The sequence below is a fragment of the Orycteropus afer genome, unplaced genomic scaffold (assembly GCF_000298275.1).
Source record: "Orycteropus afer afer isolate SDZICR_OR568_19922 unplaced genomic scaffold, OryAfe1.0 scaffold00406, whole genome shotgun sequence".
NCBI classification, from domain to species: domain Eukaryota; kingdom Metazoa; phylum Chordata; class Mammalia; order Tubulidentata; family Orycteropodidae; genus Orycteropus; species Orycteropus afer.
The window spans coordinates 1,955,290-1,966,182 of NW_006921993.1; the positions used below are offsets into that span (position 1 = coordinate 1,955,290).

Consider the following 10,893-nt stretch of genomic DNA (forward strand, 5'->3'; position numbering starts at 1 on the left):
CTTCCAAGGAATATTTCGGCTGCACTTCTTCCAGGACAGATCTGTTAGTCCTTTTAGCAGTCCATGGTACTTTCAGCATTCTTCACCAGCACCACAACTCAAAAGCATCAACTCTTTTTTGGTCTTCTTTATTTATTGCCAAGCTCTCACATGCATACAAGGCAATTGGAAATACCATGGCTTGTGTCAGGTGCACCTTAGTCCTCAAAGAGACATCCTAGCTCCTCAGCACTTGAAACAGTTCCTTTGTGGTTGACCTGATCGTGCTACACATTATCTAATGTCTTGATTGCTGCTTCCATTAGCATTGATTGTAGAACCAAGCAATGTGAAATCTTTGACAAACTCAATCTTCTCTTGAGATTGTGATGCTGCTTATTGGTCCAGTTGTGAGGATTTTTGTTTTCTTTATATTGAGATGTAATCCATATTGCAGACTGTACTCTTCAATCTTCATCAGTAAGTGCCTCAAGCCATCCTCATTTTCGGCAAGCAAAATTGTATCATCTGCATATCTCAGATTGTTAATGATTCTTCCTCCAATCATGATGTCATGTTTTTCTTCATATAGTCCAGCTTCTCGGATTGTTTGCTCAGCATATAGATTGAACAAATATGGGGAAAAGATATAACCCTGACACATTCCCTTCTTGATTTTAAACCATGTAGTGTTCCCTTGTTCTGTTCAAATGACAGCCTCCTCGTCAAGGTACAGGTTCCTCAGGAGTACAATCAAATGTTCGGGAATTCCCATTCTTCTCAATGTTATCCATAATTTGTCATGATCCACACAATCAAATGCCTTTGCATAGTCAACAAAACACAAGTAAACATCTTTCTGGTATTCTTTGCCTTGAGCCAAGATCCATCTGACAACAGCTATGATATCCCTTGTTCCACATCCTCTTCTGAATCCAGCTTGCACCTCTGGAAGTCCTCTGTCAATATACTGCTGCAACCATTTTTGAATTATCTTCAGTAAGATCTTACTTGCATGCGATATTAATGATATTGTTCTATAATTTCCACATTCTGTGGGATCACCTTTCTTTGAAATGGGAACATTCAGTTGGCCAGGTAGCTGTCTTCCAAATCTCTTGGCAGAACAGAGTGAGTGCCTCCAATGGGGCATCCGTTTGTTAAAATATCTCAACGGGTATTCCGTCAATTCCTGGAGCCTTGTTCTTTGCCACTTCCTTCACTGTGGCTTAGACTTTCTCCTTCAGTACCATTGGTTCTAGATCATATGCCACCTCCTAAAATGGATGAATATGGACCAGTTCTTTTTGGTACAGTGACTCTGTGTATTCCTGCCATCTTCTTTTGATGTGTCCTTCATCATTCAATATTTTTCCCATAGAATCTCTCAATATTGCAACTTGAGGCTTAAATGTTTTCTTCAGTTCTTTCAGCTTGAGAAATGCCGAGCATGTTCTTCCCTTTTGGTTTTCTAACTCTAGGTATTTGCACATTTCATTATAGCTTTGCCTGCTCAAGCTGCTCTTTGAAATCTGTTCAGCTCTTTTATCTTGTCATTTCTTCCATTTGCTTTAGCTATTCTCCTTTCAAGGGCAAATTTCAGAGTCTCTTCTGTCATCCATTTTGGTCTTCTCTTCTTTTCTTATATTTTTAGTGATCTCTTGCTTTCCTCATGGATAATGTTCTTGATATCCTCCCACAATTCTTCTGGTTTTTGGTCGTTGGTGTTCAATGTATCAAATCTGTTCTTCAGGTGATCTCTAAATTCAGGAGGGATATATTCAAGATCATATTTTGGTGCTCTTGGACTTATTTTAATTGTCCTTAACTTCAAGTTGAACTTGCATATGAGTAGTTAATGATCTGTTCCACAATCAGCTCCTGGCCTGGTTTTGGCTGAAAATATTGAGCTTTTCCACCACGTCTTGCCACAGACATAGTCAATCTGATTCCTGTGTGTTCTATCTGGTGAAGTCCACATGTACAGCCACTGTTAGTGTGTTGAAAAAGGTGTTTGCAATGAATAAGTCATTGGTCTTGCAAGATTCTACCATGCATTATTTTTGTCACCAAGGCCAAATTTCCAACTACCGGTGATTCTACTTTGTTTCCAACTTTGGCATTCTAGTCACCAGTGATAATTAACACATCCTGATAGCATGTTCAGTCAATTTCAGACTGGAGAAATTGATAAAAATCTTCAGTTTCCTCATCTTTGACTTTGGTGGTTGGTGCATAAATCTGAATAATAGTCGTATTAACGGGTCTTCTTTGTAGGTGTATGGATATCATCCCATCTCTGACAGCATTGTACTTCAGGACAGATCTTGAAACATCCTTTATGATGATGAATGCTACACCATTCCTCTTCAAACTGTCATTCCCAACACAGTAGATCATATGATTGTCTGATTCAAAATGGCCAAAACCCATCCATTTCAGCTCACTAATGCCTAGGCTATCAATCTTTATGTGTTCCATTTCATTTTTTACAACTTCCAATTTTCTTAGATTCATACTTTGTACATTCCATATTCCGATGATTAATGGATATCTGCAGCTGTTTCTCCTCAATTTGAGTGGTGCCACATCAGCAAATAGCGGTCTTGAAAGCTTTACTTTATCCACATGAGGCAGGCTGAGTTTATTCTGATGATACAGCTCTTTCCCAGTCCTATTTTGAGAGCCTTCTAATCTATCTGGACTATTCATAAATTTGCATGGCAATGTATCAGACTTTGTTTCTTTGCTATTCATAAGGTTTTCCCTCGCCAATTCTTTGAGAAGTGGAGGGACTCTTCCTTCTCTCTAGCCTGTCCCAGTCTAAGCTGGGCTGATACCTGTGCACCATGTGCACTCCACTGGGTTTGAAACACCAGTAGCTCAGCCTCAAGACTCATATCAACACATCACCATGGTAGGAGAAACTGACAGACAAGTTTGTCTCTCTGTTGGAAAACTCTCCTACCTACCACCCTTACCTGGATCCCTGAAGCTGACTCCTCATCTGTTCTGGTCTGTGGGCCTTTTTCTCTCCTTTCTCCCATTCTCCTGCCCTGCTCCTTTTTGGCATGCCTGGGTTCCCTCTCCTCACTTGGCTCCCTGTGGGTGACTCCTCATCTGTCCCAGTCCCTGGACCTTTTCCTCTCCTTTCTCCCTCTCTCCTGCCCTGCTGTTTTGGGCATGCCTGGGTTCCCTTTCCTCACCTAGATCTCTGCAGCTCATCATTAAGGATGGTGAACATAAATTACTTCCCTTTCAAAATTACAAAAACTAATTTTCTCAAAAGTCTCTCTCAAACAAAACACATTGCTATTATGAATAAATATATTCTTAAATACAAGGCAGAAATCATAAGAATTTTAGGGAAATTACTGTGACTCAAAATTGTAGAGCTGAAAATAGTATGACATATATATTTTTCTGTATCTGCCAATATGTATAGCCAAACCATGGGGAAGAAGACAAAAGTAACATTTTCTCATATAACATACCAACATAAATAGTACACATATGAGTATAATGCATATAATGAACATAGGCAACTAACATGCAAGATGATTGCATGGCTCAAAGAAATGTGTAACACGCATTATTTGCATAAAATGTGGTACATTCTTATTAAAAGTGATAATTATAAGTATTCAGGAAAATGTAAAATCTGTCTGGGTGAAAAAGACAATTCTACAATGAAAATTAATATACTTTATTATCAGTTTTTACTATGAATAATTTAAGACAATCAAATACATATATAGCACCTAGTGACTGAAACAAAAGTTGAGACTAAGCATCATTGAAGGAATATATTATCTCAGGCTACAAATATTTTCATCCATAAATCCCCTTTAATTATGAATTTCTAATACTAATTTATAATACACATAAAGAAATAATCTGCATGTGAGAATCAGTAGGAAACAGCAACCATAAAAGTAGATTACAAGAAACTCAGCTATTGAAAATATGATAAAGAATGTAAGTTGTTTACAGTGATTACATAAGAGATTAAATGTCAAAGAAACAAGATATTATAATAAATAGTGAAGATCCAAATAGAAATTTGAGCAGTTAGAGGAATGTCAAAATAATTTAAGAATAAGCTCAGAGATTGCTAGAACAGCTGCCAGGAGAATATGTGCACCAGAGTAAATATGAAACACATATCACACACAACATATAGAATATATTTCAGAGAAATAAAAAGATGTAAAATATGAAGGAAGGTATAAGACACAGAGAATACAGTGAGAGGATGGAGCATAGATATTCTAGTCAGTGATAAAGGAAAATGATACTTGAAATAATAATAATAAATAATAATGAAGGTACAATGTCCATAGAACTGATTAAAAATTAAGCCCAGATTTAGGAATTACAACAAATCACAAAACAGAAAAAGAAAAACGAGCCCTATGACAAAGACTATCTTAAATAAGTTGGAAAGAAATTTAAGTATTAGTATCCTATGGAGCTTTGGTAGCGTAGTGCCTAAGGCACTTGACTGCTAACCAGAAGCCTGGCAGTTCAGACCCACCAGCCACTCCTCGGAAGGAAGATGGGGCAATCTACTTCAGTAGTGATACTGCCTCGGAAATCCAAGGAGGGGTCACTACGAGTCAGTTCCGACTTGATCGCAAATAGCAACAACAACATACTATGGCATAGTGCCTAAGGCATTTGACTGCTAACCAGATGGCTGGTGGTTCAAGCTCACCAACCACTCCTTGGAAGAAAGGTTGGGCAATCTACTTCCATAGTGATATTGCCTCAGAAACCCAAGAAAGATCACTATGAGTTGGACTCAACTTGACCGGCAGTGAGTTTGCTTCTTTGATACTAAAAGTAATGTTTCAATTTTAATTGAGAAGTGCATCGTAATAGCTCAGAAGGCTGGAAGACAGACAAATCCACCACATATGTTCTTACAGTCAAATAAGCTATTTCTCTACACTGAATGAAAAAATAAAACTTAGTATATTTTTATACATGAAAAGAAAGATAATTTAAAACAAGCACTCTCTCACTTTAAGATATTATACAATTTTCACTTCAGGAAGAAACATACTGAATGTAGAAGATTAACTTGCAAATATGATGTTAGAAAATATATTGGCTGTTTTCGATGTAAAATGAAAAAAAAAAAAAAGAAGAACTTGAATGCATGAAACAATGAATGCAATAACAATAAAATTTTCAGCAAAAGTAGCATTTTCCCTTACCAATCTCAAAAGATATTGTAAAGCTACACTAATCCAAACATTCTGGTACTGGTATGATGATAGACAAATAAAGCAATGAAACAGAATTGACAGTCCATTAGAAAAGCTGCAAATCTCTGGTCAGTTGAGTTTTTACAACAATGCATGTGAATGAACTTACATCCGATGGGGGAGAGAATAATGTCTTTAGTGAATGTTGCTAGGCAAACTAGATTTCTACATGCAGAAGTATGAAGGTCGTATCTCACTGTACATGAAATCTAACTCAAAATGAATAAAGACAAAAACTTAAGAATTAAAATCAGAAGCTTTTTTAGAAGAAAACCTAAGGAAAATGATTGAAGACTTAATTTCAATAATGAAGTATTAGATATGACACCAAAAACATGAGCAACAAAAGACAAAATAGATACATGGGGACTTATCAGAATTAGAAATGTTTCATCAAAGGATTTTTATCAACAAAATGAAGAGACAGCCTACTGCTTGCTAAAAAAAAAGTTCATATACCTAAAAGAAGACTTAATATCCAGAATATATGAAGAACTCTTACAACTTAACAACAAAAAAGACCAATAATTCAATATATATATTTTTTATAAAAAAGGGGGGAAAGAACTTGAATAGATATTTCACCAAAGAAGATATATTAATGGCAAACAAGTACAGAAGAAGATTCTCACCATCATTAGTCATTAGATAATGCAAATAAAATTACAATATATCACCTAAACACATAAACCCCTTTTAAAAGATTTAAAAACTGAAAACTAAGAATGTTGATGAGGATATGGGAAATTGGAACCCTCATCTATTGCTAGTGAGATTGCAAAAAGTTATAGCCAGACTCCAGCGCAGCCTCTGCCACACAACAAGCATCTGGCCAGAGTGGCAGACCCTCGTTCACCTAGTGCCAGCATCTTGCGCACTCTCATCCAGGTGGAGAGCTCTCCACAGCCAAGCCTACTTTCAGGGAAACAGCTGTTGCTATTGTTATGTGCTGTAGAGTCGGACCTGACTCATAGCGACCCCTCCTTGGGTTTCCAAGGCAGTATCACCACAGGAGGAGATTTCCCCATCTTCCTTCTGAGGAGTGGCTGGTGGGTTTGAACCTATAGCTTTCTGGTTATGAGTCAAGTGCCTTAGCCACAATGCTACCAGAGCTCCCTAGAAGGTCCTAATCAGACCCAGGACTCTGATCCCTGCTCTCCTACCTTGGCATTGCATGGACGCCTATGAAGACCAGCACTACTGAGCCTGTTCTGCCTCTGGAGACACCTTAATCTTCTGAATTGAACTTGCCTCTGGGTACCCAATTATCCCTTGAAGACCAGATACCATCTCTGAGCCAAACTGAGCTCCTCTCCAAACAAGTGTTTTCCATGGAGGGAGAAGGACAGCCCACAGAAACCCCTGTGGGCAGCCAGTGCTCAGACAGGCCCTTGAGAGACTCTGAGACTCCTTGATCTTCAAGTTCTAAGTGTAATAGATGGAAGCCAAATTAGCAAGGTACTAAGGAGATCCCCCCTCATCATCCTGCAGGATGACAATTCCCCTGGAACCCTGACACCACGGCAGGGTAAGCGGCCTTCTCCCTTGAGTGAAAATGCTAGGAAAATAAAAGAAGGGGCCATCCTGGGAACTGGACAACTTCTGAAAACTGGAGGAAAAGGAAGGGAGCAAGGCTAGGGCCATGACAAGGAAAATCAGCACTTTTCCTTGGTAGAGAACTAGGCCCTGCTTGGGCCCAGCACTGGAATCACCCCGGGCCTAGTGATGTCCTGTGTCCTCTCACCTATTCTCTCACTGGGATACTGAGGAAAGGCTTGTTTTCTTTGACGCTCTTAAACCATTACCTCTGAGACTGAGAGCTTGATAGGTCTTTCTTTGTCTCTTGTATGTTTCTTGTATACTAAAGGAAGTCATTTTAAATGTTATACCTAAAAAAAAAGAAAAAGTTACAAGCAGTGTGGAAATCAGTCTAGTATTTCCTCAAAATCTAAACACATAATTAAAATAAGATCCCACAATTCCACTCCTAGGTATATACCCAAAATAATCAAAAGCAAGAATAAAGACACTTCTACATTGATGTTTGGGAGCTCTGGTAGCATAGTGCCTAAGGCAATTGACTGCTAATCAGAAGGCTGGTGGTTCAAACCCACCAGCCACTTCTTAGAAGGAAGTTGGGGCAATCTACTTCCTTAGTGATACTGCCTCGAGGTCTCTATGAGTTGGGTCCGACTTGACGGCACATAACAACAACATCAATATTTATTGCAGTACTAGTCACTATAGCCAAAATGTGGAAATGGCCTAAAGGTCTGGAAGGATAAATAAAATGTACTACACACCTATAATAGAGTATTACTCAGCCATAAAGAGAAATGGAATCCTGATACATGTTACATTGTGAATGGACCTTCAGAACGACTGTCTGAAACAAGTCAGCCACAAAAGGACAAATATTGCAATGACCCCATTAATGTATAATATCTAGAATAAGAAAGTGTATAGAGAATAATGTTTATTACAGGGAAAACTAAAAACAAACCAAACCCACTGCCATCAAGTCATTCCAACTCATAGCCAGCCCCATTGAGTTTCTGAGGCGGTAACTTGTTATGGAAGTAGATTGCCCAGTCTTGCTTCCACCGACTGGCTGGTGGGTTTGAACCACCAACCTTCTGCTTAGTAGTCAGATGCCTTAGACACTGTGCTACCAGAGCTCCTTATTACAGGGAAAGGAGAAGGGAAACTTATTGCTTAGGTGCCACTGAGCTTCTTTACAAAGTGATGGAAAATTTTGGAAATGAGTAATTATGATGGTTGAACAATGTTATATATAAATATGTATCACAATTTAATGCCGTATATAAGCATGATAAAATTAGAGAGGTTATCTCTCTATTATCTATCTATCTATCTATCTATCTATCTACCTATCTATCTATCTATCATCCATATATTTATATCTCAAAATAAAATAAAATAGTACCAAAACACTTAATAACTATAAATGGAACCAGAGGGTATAGTCCAAGTTAGGACTTTGAAAGGATCCTGGTTTAGAGTGGAACAAAGAAATCATAATGATAAGTGTACCTGTTTAAGGGTTATCAATGTTAGAATAGAAATGGAATATTTCACTTCAAGATCAAAAGATTAACTCTATATTTTTGTAGCATGTTAAATAAAAAACAAAATCATAGCTGCCAAAAAAGATAAACAATTTTACATACACAATACTGCATTATCAATAACAATAGACATTAATTTATGGATGGATACATAGGTAGACAGGCTGAATTCTCAGTTATGTCTAGGCAAAAGGGAATATACTCATGACCATATATAAATTTGGCAGATTATATTTCTACATACATATTCATGTATATGATAAGAATGTCCATATATATAAAATAGAGTTAACAGGTGCAAAGTTATAATAACTTCTTAACCACAGCCAATCACCATGACTAAGCATGTTGTTGGCCTGTGGGCTCAAGACCATGGTCGAAGGGAACATCTAGCTCAATGGGCATAATATACTACACAAAAACATTGTTCTACAGCCTACATCAGTGAGTAGCAAGTGGCTTGAATGCGGCCATCTAAGATGCAGCAATTGGTCTCTCTTTGTCTAGAGAAAAGAAAAATGAAGAAAACCAGAAACAATTAGGGAGTAGTGGACCATGTGAACCTCATCCTACATGACCTGGAGATCAGAAGAACAAGATGGTGCCTAGCTATAACAGTCAACCACTCAGAAAAGGATCAGTGTAGGAGATCCTGAATAGTCTGAGGAAAACATGGAACAAAACTCAAAATCATAAAAAGGAACATCCTCACTGCTCTTATAGAGACTGGGTAAACCCCAAAGACTATGCCCCTTAGTCATTTTTCAGCTCTGGAATTGAACTCTCACTTGTGACTTCTAGCCAAGCAACAGACAGGCATATAAAGCAGACATTTACACCAGGTAAGCACATTCCTTAGAACACACAACCATGGGAGATATTTGCCTTGGGATAGCTCAGAGGGCAGGAATGCACAGGAAAGAAGGACACAAGGAAAAGGTAATGACAGGGAAAAAGTGGGAAGAGCACTGTTATAGTATGGGGATTGCAATCAGTTATCATGAAAATGTGTATGAGTTGTTTGGAAAATGAATTTGTTCTTCAAACTTTCACCCATATTGCAATTAAAAAAAAAGTGAACAAACTCCATGGAGCATAGTTCTATTCTGACATCCATGGCGTAGCCATGAATTGGAGTTGACTTGATTTAAAATAAATAAATAAATAAAAAGTGTAATATTGTTTCACATTTTTTTTTTTTTTTTTTTTAAAAGCACTTTATTCTGATTTGGGTGAAAGTTTTCAGAGCAAATCAGATTTTCATTCAATAATCGGTGTCATTGATTGCAATCTCCTCAATGTAATGTCAATCATCCCACTTCCTTCCTGTGCTTCTTTTTTTCCATTTTCCCTTCTTCCATGACCCTCCTTGCCTTCTGGAACTTATTCTTGGTCAAATATTTCCCTTTTCATTTGAATGGTTGATTATTCTGAGTAGTGCATACCTCCCTAGTAGTGTTCACCTTGTAGACCTGTCTACTGTGTGGCTGAAAATTGAGTCATAAGGATTCATTCACTTCCAGGTTCCAGAGCTGACTAATGGCTATAGTATCCAGGATTCCCTGTCTCAGTCCAAACAGTAAACCTTGTCTTTTTAATGATTTTGAGTTTTGTTCCACATTTTTCTCCCAGTCTGTAGTAAGCTGTAGAACATTGCCTTTGTGGATTGTGTTGTGCTAATTGGCTTTGACGTGCCACAAGATTATGGTCCTCAGCTACCAGGGCCAGCAACTCATCCTCTTATGGTTTTTGGGTATGGCTGAGAAGTTTTCATAACTTTTTTCCTTTATACTCTACTATACTCATAGAGGGAGCTCTGGTAGTGTAGTGCCTAGACTTGACGGCTAACCAGAAGGCTGGTGGTTCAAACCCACCAGCCACTCCCCGGAAGGAAGATGAGGCAATCTACTTCTGTAGTGATACTGCCTCAGAAACCGAAGAGGGGTTACTATGAGTCGGATCTGACTCGACGGCATGTAACAACAACAACAACAACATACTCATAGATATATTTGCAGCATATATAAATACATACATAGAAATATTCTATGTCAAACCTGTATATATATATTTGTGGATATAATTTCATTCTCCCTCCCACCCCTGTTCAGCTTAATTTTCTATGTATCCACTTCTAGATTATTGTTATTGCAGGATTGTATGTATAAATTATGCACAATCTATTTTGATGAGCAGTCAAAGAAGCTTTTATAATGTTAAGACATACTGTTTCTAATAACTGGAAAATGAAAAAAACATTTTGTCATAGGTTGAATTATGTCCCCAAAAAATGTGTCAACTGGGCTGGGTCTTGATAAACAGAGGTTTGGCAGTTATGAAATGATCCCTCAAGATGTGAACCATTGCAACAAACCAATCAGTTGCCAATGTCAATCAGCTGTAAAAGGATTAGAATGAGGTACAACACTTTAATCTCTTCACAACCCTAAACCCATGAAAGGGGAGTTTCCCACGGGTGTAGCCTGCAACACCTTTTATCTTATAAGAGATAAAAGAAGAGAGAAGATAACAGAGAGAGGGGGACCTAGTAC

At 38.0% G+C, this 10,893-nt stretch overlaps 1 pseudogene; it reads left to right on the forward strand.

The window, feature by feature from the left end:
• LOC103208050 overlaps positions 1 to 6,935 on the forward strand; it is a 63,829-nt pseudogene extending 56,894 nt beyond the window's left edge.
• The last annotated feature ends 3,958 nt before the right edge of the window (positions 6,936 to 10,893 follow it).